Source organism: Octopus sinensis, unplaced genomic scaffold (assembly GCF_006345805.1).
Source record: "Octopus sinensis unplaced genomic scaffold, ASM634580v1 Contig09822, whole genome shotgun sequence".
NCBI lineage: Eukaryota > Metazoa > Mollusca > Cephalopoda > Octopoda > Octopodidae > Octopus > Octopus sinensis.
In genome coordinates this window covers 26,400-34,632 of record NW_021831963.1, presented here as the reverse complement: position 1 = coordinate 34,632, position 8,233 = coordinate 26,400, and the positions used below count along the sequence as shown (strand labels likewise).

At 37.5% G+C, this 8,233-nt stretch overlaps 2 non-coding genes across 2 annotated transcripts; both read left to right on the top strand.

Moving 5' to 3' along the window:
• The first annotated feature begins 12 nt into the window (after window positions 1-12).
• Trnag-ccc lies at window positions 13-82 on the top strand. Its single transcript has one exon. It is a non-coding gene; the product is annotated as a tRNA-Gly (tRNA).
• A 5,189-nt stretch (window positions 83-5,271) lies between these two features.
• On the top strand, window positions 5,272-5,342 carry Trnag-gcc. Its single transcript has one exon. It is a non-coding gene; the product is annotated as a tRNA-Gly (tRNA).
• The last annotated feature ends 2,891 nt before the right edge of the window (window positions 5,343-8,233 follow it).

The following is an 8,233-nucleotide window of genomic DNA, read 5'->3' as shown; positions in this document are numbered from 1 at the left end:
GCCTCACTGTTAGCATCGGTGGTTCAGTGGTAGAATTCTCGCCTCCCACACGAGTGGCCCGGGTTCGATTCCCGGTCATGCACTTTTTTGTTTTTTTTCTTGACTATTTCTTTTGTTTTTAATATAGATAATCACACAGGGGGTATATTAATATTTCAATGAATATATTATCTGCCATTCTGGATTTATTCATTGTTATCATCTTTCACACTGCTATAGGATTTACGGTTGAGCACCAACGAAATTGATGGCATTACCACTCAGAGATATCTTCAATCGTCATGATCTCCACCTTCCTTCAACTAAGTAGAGAAAGGAAAACACTGATTCATTATTCAGCTTTTACTTGTTTCAGTAATTAAACTGCGTTCAGCAACTTCATGGCAGCTACTCTTTTGATGTATTTAAGAAAGCAACAGTCAAAAATTAGGCAGTGAGATGAGGCCTTGTCGCTGTTGGCCATACCATGAGGCCTTGTCGCTGTTGGCCATACCATGAGGCCTTGTCGCTGTTGGCCATACCATCTCTCCCATTACATTTCTCGCTCATTCTCAGTTATTCAACATACTCAAGTCAGAAATACATACATTCTGTTACATACGTGCAATATTAGTTTCAAGTTTTGGCACGAGGCTAGCGAGTTCGGCTCAACTGGTACGTATTTTATCGACTCCGAAAAGATGAAAAGCTAAGTCGACCTCAGAACATAAAGACGAACGAAATGATGCTAAGCATTTTGCCTGGCGTGCAAACGATTCTGCCAGCTCGCCGCCTTAATAATAATTATTATTAATAATAATAACAAGAGCACTCAGAGAGAGCAAACTTCCGCCAATGCAACACCAACATCCCCTCAACAATTAGCTGGAAATCATTTTCAAAATGAGAATATCTGAAATAAACTCAACCGCTCTCACAAACGAGAATACTAAAAATGAACCCGACCGCTCTCAAAAATTAAGTAAAACAACCGGAAAAATAATCCAGAATCCTTGTCCGGTACCGGATCGATCCCCAAATTTAATCTGTTCGTGCCAGTCACGAGGCCAAACGTCCCTGAAAGTTTCTTCCGAACCCATCCCGTGGCTATTGAGATATTTTGTCCACGGACAAACAAACAAACGCGACTGAAAACAATACATCCGTCTTAGCGAAGGCGGAGATAATAATAATAATAATAATAATAATAATAATAATAATAATAATAATAATAATAATAATAATATAATAATAATGATAATGACAATAATAAACACCAACACAATAAAGTCTGTTTATTGATTGACATGAGCATATCCCGTGACCATGATATCTCGGCAAAAGAATTTGATAAGCTCAGAAAATATAAAGAATTGCTAATCGAATTCGAAGAGATGTGGCATCTCAAGACAGTTACAATACCAGTAATTGTAGGAGCACTTGAAATGATCTAAAAAGGAACTGAAGATTATTTAACAATGATCCCTGGATTACAATCCATGCAGGAAGTGTAAAAGATTGTCTTAACTGCTACGTTAAACGTACTGAGAAGGGCATTGCCATTGTGAATTTTCTTCCCCCCGCCTAATTTTCTTTGTTTATATATTTAAAATTTTTTTAATTTTTTTCCTTTTCCCTCTATCCTTCTTCTCCTTTTCTCTATCACATGACTTTGTAAATGAACAATCTGGTATGTTTATTTTAATTACCTTCCAATGTATACAGTGCACTTCTCTGCCTATAGGTGTCAGGAAGACACTCGGTAAGAAATGGGAACAGAATTGAAAGAAGATGATAGTGAAAATAATAATAATAATAATAATAATAATAATAATAATAATAATAATAATAATAATAATAATAATGATGATGATGATGATGATGATGGTGATAATAATAATAATGATAATAATAATAATATATAATAATAATAATAATAATAATAATAAATAATAATAATAATAATAATAATAATAATAATGATAATGACAATAATAAACACCAACACAATAAAGTCTGTTTATTGATTGACATGAGCATATCCCGTGACCATGATATCTCGGCAAAAGAATTTGATAAGCTCAGAAAATATAAAGAATTGCTAATCGAATTCGAAGAGATGTGGCATCTCAAGACAGTTACAATACCAGTAATTGTAGGAGCACTTGAAATGATCTAAAAAGGAACTGAAGATTATTTAACAATGATCCCTGGATTACAATCCATGCAGGAAGTGTAAAAGATTGTCTTAACTGCTACGTTAAACGTACTGAGAAGGGCATTGCCATTGTGAATTTTCTTCCCCCCGCCTAATTTTCTTTGTTTATATATTTAAAATTTTTTTTATTTTTTCCTTTTCCCTCTATCCTTCTTCCCTTTTCTCTATCACATGACTTTGTAAATGAACAATCTGGTATGTTTATTTTAATTACCTTCCAATGTATACAGTGCACTTCTCTGCCTATAGGTGTCAGGAAGACACTCGGTAAGAAATGGGAACAGAATTGAAAGAAGATGATAGTGAAAATAATAATAATATAATAATAATAATAATAATAATAATAATAATAATAATAATAATATAATGATGATGATGATGATGATGATGGTGATAATAATAATAATAATAATATAATAATAATAATAATAATAATAATAATAATAATAATAATAATAATAATAATAATAATGATATGGATTTTGATCTTAACTGATTGAAAGTGCAATCATGTACCTGTTTTGTCTTGGTATAAAAGTTGGGCCACAGCAAATATTCTGCTTAATACCACAGATTTGTTTGTCAGTTGTTTGGCCTTAACCAGTTGAGCACGTCCTTTAGTAGCTGATGATATGTACATCTCTGATCATTAGCAGAAATAGTGGGGGAGAGGAGTATCATAACGATGTGTTGAGAGGAATTCTTTGGGATTTGAACAATTTTTCACTGGAAAGACGGGTGTTTCGTTCAACATCCTTAAACAAACCTTATTCAGGGACCTTTTGAGCGGGATGTGCTATTCAATCTGAAGAAAATTCTAACCGGATCCAACCTGCAAGGTTATGCGCTGTTTATCACCATGCCGCGCACATATCCTTTTGATGCACGTGTCAGGTAGTCATGGTGGGTATATTGGGTTTCATATATTTGTACCCCAGTGTCTATTTGATGGCATGCGCTGCTCTCTCACTCAATAATAATAATGATAATAATAATAATAATGATGATGATGATGATGATGATGATGATGATGATGATGACAAAAAATAATAATAATAGTTGGGGATTGAAAATTGCTTGTAGTTATTTATATAATTATGGTATAACTATTTACAATCTGCAGGTTAGAATTTGTATGTATTGGATTCAGAACATTATTTCTTAGTTTATGTATTATTTTCTTAGTTTATGGGTTATGTATTCAATATCTTGCCATTGGTCTATTCGAATTACTTCCATCAACTCATTTTATTTATTTCATCAGACGGTAAGGTATTTTGTTCAAAACATGGGAAAAATATATATCAACCTAACTCAACTGTTTCAAAAAATAAAAGAACAACCTAGCAAAAACAAGCAAACAAAAGATCTCTCACAAGTACCACTGTAACTACCATCGACATCAGCAAAATTTTCGACCATGCTGCTATCTAGTCTCACAAAATACTCAACAAATATCACTTCAAGAAGCAACACAAACTTTTGGCTAACAAACCACTTGTCAGGGAGCCAAGTCTAAGCAGTGTACAAACATAACATTTCCAAATCGTACAATTTCCCCAGTGAAGTTCTACATAAATCCGCCATCTCACTCACTCTTTTCGACCTATATCTGTACCTCCTCAAACCACACACATACACAGCCTCATACGAGGATGATATCATATTCATATCCTTCCGTTATTCTCTACCCAAGGCTGCCCAGTAACTCTGACCCAGTATCAGTCAGCGAGAAACGTGGATTCGAAACATCGAATTTTTGAGCAGCGCGTAACTAATTCGCTTCTTTTACCAAATACAAGCAACGATCACATGCATCAGATTAACACACTGCGAACAGAAGATAACAATACTAGCTGTTATAGCTTTCCACATCTGCAGGACATATTGAAGGCAAATAAAGAATGCAAAACAATGCATACTTAGAACAATCATAGTTACTACTTTTTGCCAACATGAATAAACATTGATGTTCAAACAATGCATTAGAACCATCACCGTTCATACTAGTCCTGCCTGAGGCTCTAACAGTGCCACAACAAACCAGAACAATCACAAAATTATAATGGACAACATGGCCCTATACATCACCATAGGATCTTCACACCTGTAGACCACCCTTACAATGAAACAAATATACTCTTTTCTACTCTAGGCACAAGGCCCGAAGTTTTGGGGGAGGGGCCAGTCGATTAGATCGACCCCAGTGCACAAGTGGTACTTAATTTGACCCCGAAAGGATGAAAGGCAAAGTCGACCTCGGCGGAATTTGAACTCAGAACATAAAGACAGACGAAATGAAACAAATATACTTGTTTCTTTGCTACCCACAAGGGGCTAAACACAGAGAGGACAAACAAGGACAGACAAACGGATTAAGTCGATTATATCGACCTCAGTGCGTAATTGGTACTTATTTAATCGACCCCGAAAGGATAAAAGGCAAAATCAACCTTGGCGGAATTTGAACTCAGAACGTAAAGACAGACGAAATGAAACAAATATACTAACTGTGAGACCACCTGCACGTGCGACAGGTATTATTATTTTTTTTCGCTAAGGGAAACTTCAAACATCAGAGACCCAATTACTATATGAAAACTTCTCATTAAACAATAGACGCATATACACCAGACTAGAAAACTACCTCAACATCATCTAAAAAAAAAAAACGCAAAAACTCTGTCTTCCACCAAGTTAAACGTAGAAAAACAAAATACACAGAACAACTCTGGCTGGTTCCATTTCATGTGCGGTCACCGCCAGAATTAAAATTATAAAAAAGTAAAATGAACAATAAAAATAAGGCCACGTATTCAGACTGTTATACTGTATCCGATTCGATACATATCTGCAATATGCTTCTCAGCGAGGAAGAGTTTGATATATATATAACTGGAACAAAAGAACTGTACTTGCACCTAATCGATTGACCGACTATATCTTATTATTTGACTGCGAGATGAGAGTAGTCCTATGATAAAGACTAGTCTGATCGTTACCAATGCAAACCAACAATAGCCTAATGACTGACTATACAATTATATTGATAACTGTCAGCGGAATAGGTATCAGCATCGGTGGTTCAGTGGAAGAATGCTCGCCTGCCACGCGGGCAGCCCGGGTTCGATTCCCGGCCGATGCATCACAAGCTTGATTTTTTTTATCTTCTTCACCTCTACTTTTGTCTCAATGTAGATGTTTACGAGAGGAAATATTAATATTATACTATTAGGGAGATGTATCTGCCTGGCAAATGCCTAAATCTGAGATCGCAAAAATACCGTTAACTTCACAATTTTCGTCGTTCGAATCTGCGATCTAATCACTAACAAAATTTATCTTGTGCAGTCACCAAGACGCAGTTTTCAGTGGCAAAAGTTTTGAAGTAAGTGTGTGTGTGTGTGTGTGTGTTTGTGTGTGTGTGCATGTTTGTCCCCCATTTCCACCGCTTGGTGTGTTGGTGTTTTTACGTCTCCGGGATCTTTTCGGTTTGAACGGCAGTTTTTTCTAGCGGTGTCATATGAAATTGTCACCCATAATTATGACCCTAGTATCGATCTATTGCATTTCAATCTGTTTTAGGGTTCGGGTTAGGGTTAGGGGTGGGGGAAGGGTATCTTTTTTTTTCTTCAGAAATGTAAATAAACCCAATCTGTTGTTTAAACGAGGGACATATTCATACGGCACAGAATGTTGTTTACCTCAATGAACGTCAGTGATTGGTTGAAATTGCAGAAATTGAAGAAAAAAACAACAAATATCTTACAAACTATAGAATTTTCTCAATAAAGCCAAGAGAAAAAGATGTTTTATAAGCACATTCTACCAGTATACGAAGTTTAAAAGTGTTTAGTTACGTGGAAATTATTTTTAAAAAACTGCCGTTCAAACCGAAAAGATCCCGTCTTCGTAACTTAGAGGTTCGGCAAAAGAGAGCGATAGAATAAGTACCAGGTTTTAAAAAGATGCATTGAGGTCGAGTCATTTGACTAAAAGTTCTTCAAGGCGGTGCTCCAGCATGGTCGCAGTATAATGACTGAAACAAGTAAAAACAAAATGGAAAAAAGAGGTATGTATGTATAGATATGTGTCATGCCATATTTGGTGTTTCTGTATGATCTGATCCAGTATAACCTGTTGCCATTCAATACCTGGGAGTGATAGCCATTGTCTTTTATTCATTTAATTGGCCACAAGAGCCTTACACAGAAAGGAAGCTGCGGGCTGGACACACACATAATGATATGAATGACAAATGAAATGGTGAAAAATGAGGGCAACCAGCAACGCCCGCCGAGTGCTGTTTACCCGAGCACATTGTTCTTTTTATGTTTCGTGCTCGAAGCAATAAACCTCTTACACAGTTGAAAAAACACATTTATGAGGCGACAAACCGCTTACATTTTTACAATACAAAAACCATTTATGAGGCAATAAACCTCTTACACAATTCAATAAAATACAATAAAAATACAATAAAAGTGAGGCACCAAGCCGCTTACTTTTATTATCAGTTACATGCTTTTCTGTCCGACAATGGCTCCTCGCTTCTTTGAAGCACCTAGACGGTGTCAAGCCGGACCACTTTGCCACGAATCTAAAAGAGTCCTCTGGGAATTCATTATCCTGCACAGATCGGTTTCCCATATGACCTCCGCAGCCACCTGCGAAGGCCACTCAGGGTCCTCCGTGCAGGACAGAATCCCCACCCACCGGCCTTTCCTTTCAAACTTCCTGACAAAGTTTTCTTATGTCCCTCCCTTATGGAAGAAGACCACAAATTCCTCCTCCACATCATGGGAGGGATCTACAGTTTCCACCCTCGGTGGCACAACTCTCAGCGAAGGTGCTTCGGAACACGCCGGAAATGTCCCGTTTTTCTTTTTTTTCTTCTTTTTCCTTTGAACCACGGGAGGGTGGAGTTCCTCCGCTTTGTCCACCAGATCCTCCCTCCCTCCCGCAGCCTTCGGATCCTTCGATGGGCAACCATTGTTGCCCACCTTTCGTTTTTTTTTTTGGCTTTTTTCGAGGTTTCACCTCCTCGGCTTCCTCCTTCACTCCCTCCAATGAGGGAGCAGGGAGCGGTATCCTTATCAACTGCTCCAGGACCTTATTTTGGTCCTGAGGGCAGTTCTTTTTAACATGGCCCGGTTCCAGGCACAGGTGACACTTGGTGTGGGGCGTCCCTCAAGCATCACCGGATACCTAGACCTGAATGTTGTGTTCTTGAGCGAAGCACTTTATTTCACGTTGCTCCAGTTCACTCAGCTGTAGAAATGAATTACGACGTCACTGGTGGAAAGCTGTATAACATCGGTGGCGTGGAGCGAGAAGGCTGATATGCATGGGTGACTGGTGGTTTTCCATAAACAACTTTGCCCGGATTTGTGCCTTGGAGGGTAACATTCTAGGAGTAATCCCATGGTCATTCATGACCGAAGGGGGTCTTTACTCTTTTTTACGAATTGACACGCAACATGTATGCATGCATGAAAGTATACTATCAACGTACTTTTCAGAATGAGCATCCACTTGCAACGAGTGTATATGAATGGCGCATCTGCATCAAAAATGCAAGTCACTTGCTGGATTTAAAAGCCTCAACAAAACACAAATAAGATAATTTGTCATCAATGGTCGTACTTTTCTAACGAGTCGATAGCCGCTATACATGTATGTACGCATGTCTATCTGCCTACCTGCCTGCCTGCCTGTCTGTTTGTCTGTCTGTAATGTATGTATGTATGCATAATATATGTATGTTTGTATGTATGTAGAGATAAACAAAGGTGTATTTAATACAAGATAAATTCTCGATTTATTGGATTATTTTCGCTTCTAGAGAAGATAAACCAAATGTCTAGCGTCAGCAGCAACTGAATCTGATTGAAAAAAGGAGATAATCCTATGGATGAAGAATTCTCCGGAATTAACATATCATTAAATAAAAGACAGTCTGTCTGGAGACAAGAGGTAAGTCAGGGACATGTATTTCTCCTGTTTGGTAGGGGATCATTGGCAAAGCAGTTGTCT